This window comes from Triticum dicoccoides, chromosome 6B, assembly GCF_002162155.2.
Source record: "Triticum dicoccoides isolate Atlit2015 ecotype Zavitan chromosome 6B, WEW_v2.0, whole genome shotgun sequence".
Lineage (NCBI taxonomy): Eukaryota > Viridiplantae > Streptophyta > Magnoliopsida > Poales > Poaceae > Triticum > Triticum dicoccoides.
In genome coordinates, this window is record NC_041391.1 from 408,836,113 (window position 1) to 408,838,588 (window position 2,476).

Consider the following 2,476-nt stretch of genomic DNA (forward strand, 5'->3'; position numbering starts at 1 on the left):
CGGCCGGGGTCGGCGATGAGGGGCGGGGGCGGCGGCGTCGACAGGGACGACATCGATTGGGGCAGGGCGGCGCGATGGAGGGAGGAAACAGAGGGAAACTGAATTTTTTTCAAGTGTTGTATATATAGGATGGACCTTTAGTACCGGTTGGAGCCACCAACCGGTACTAAAGGTCTGTTTTGGCCAGGCCAAGCGGCGGGAAGCGCACCCCCTTTAGTAACGGGTGGTGGCTCCAACCGGTACTAAAGGGGGGGGGGTCTTTAGTACCGGTTGGAGCCACGACCCGGTACTAAAGGGGGTGCCCTGGCTCCAGGCGGTGCGCAAGTTTAGTCCCACCTCGCTAGCCGAGGGGCTACCGCACTGGTTTATAAGCCCCAGTGCGGTAGCTTTCTCGAGCTCCTCTCCTAAGCAGGCCTACTGGGCCTACCTGTCCTCTTCTGCCTAGTGGGCCTACTGGGCCTTTGCGGGCCTGCATCCTGGCCCAACAAAAGGTTGTGTTCCTAGTCGTATGCAGGCTACTTTGGCCCAGTAGGCGGGCTTTTTTATTTTCTTGTCAGGACCCCGACTCGATGTCACATCGATCTAGCTGGTAACACCTCATATCACTTTGCGGCCTCACGCACGGTATTCCACGGGTGTCGTCTTACCTTTTCCCGGGACCGTTTGCGCCTTTTGGCTCACGTATATGATAGTGTCGCTAGCATCCATATGATAAAGAGCCCGGGCTGACATGATTAGTCGTAAACCCAAAGTGGCACAGACTTACAGGGACAGGCATCCATGACCCAGCTTCGAACGTGTCGGTCATCAGCAAGTGGGTCCGGGCTGTAGCACTGGGCTAGCAGGACTCCGGTAAACTGGGCTGTAGCGGGCTAACAGGACTCCGGTACTCAAAGCGTGACATTTCCCCGAAGGGACAGACACAGGAACGAAGAAGGACACATGCCGGCCAGCCTAAGTGTTCCAGAGCAGTAGCAAGCTACCATGGCTCAGCGGTAACACTAGGAGACATTTCCCGGTAAGAGAGGCTACTAAAGATAAACAACTAGATAGTCAGATCCCACACATACCAAGCATTTCAATCATACACACAATATGCTCGATATGTGCAAATACAACGAAGCATCACAACATGACTCTACGACACAAGTACTTTATTTAAGGCTCAGTGAGCCATACTTAACATACACAAAGGTACGGGTCTCACGACCCAACATACAAGTCATACAGTCATACAAACCAGCAGCGGAAGTAACTTGTCTGAGTACAGACAACTAGTAAAATAGAAGAGGCTTGGAAAGCCTAGCTATACTACGTGGTCCTTCACAAGCTCAGGGTCACCACCTGGGTCTTTAGCCTACTCGTTGATGTCAACGTCTACATAGAACCCATCAGAAGGGGTTGCAGCGTCTTCTGTAAAAATGTAGATTATAGCAACATGAGTACAAAGGTACTCAGCAAGACTTACATCAGATCCTACATACATGCATAGTATCAAGAAGGGTTGGTGGAGTTATTGCAGCAAGCCAGCTTTGACTCTTGGCTAGGCTATCCTACGATAATCCAACTTGAAATGGTTTTGCGCACACGAGTCCACTACTCACCACTTCAATACACTACCGAGGATCCACCTCCGTCTTCCTACGGAAGAGCCATCCTCGGCACTCACACTTATCTTGAGGCTTTTAATAGTTTCCATTTACTTGTCTATGAACTGTATAGGCAACCAAGTAGTCCTTTACCGCGGACGCGGCTATTCGAATAGATTATGATAACCCTGCAGGGGTGTACTTCTTCATACATGTTTCCACCACTTAGTGTCTGCACACGACATGTGCTCGGCAGACTTCAAGCGAAAGCCGACGTGGGTGTAGACCACGACCTACCTAAACACTTAAGCCTCTAGTCCAGGTTTATCGCCTATTCAGGTTCCATCCGCAGGGAGTCCGGCCGGGGTTTCCCATACGGCCCCGAACGATGTGAACAGGGTTCCCGAGATACCTAACGGGTATTCGGTACACCGTGCCACGTACCTACCGCATCACAGCCCACCCCTACGGTCAGCGCTGTCCACGGCCTCCAGTAGGCTACAAACACCAGAAACTACTTGCAACTCCTGGACAGAGAGCTAGGGTGAATAAGAAGTCGAGCGGGGTCATATTTCAGGGCCCAATGCATGGTAGTAGCTGTATCTTAAATCACGCATACATATCTCAGTGCTTAAGGTCGGCTTCAATGAAACAACCCACCATGTACTCCTACATGGCCTCTCATCGATACCTTTACCAAATCGTGTTCACCACACCACTCTCATTACCGAGATAAAAATTTCACTCTAGCCCATCACCCAGATGAACCAGACCTGACACGACTCTAAGCATAGCAGGCATAGCAAGGTAGGAACAACACATACATATGGCTCAAACAACTCCTACACATGCTAGTGGGTTTCATCTAGTTACTGTGGCAATGACAG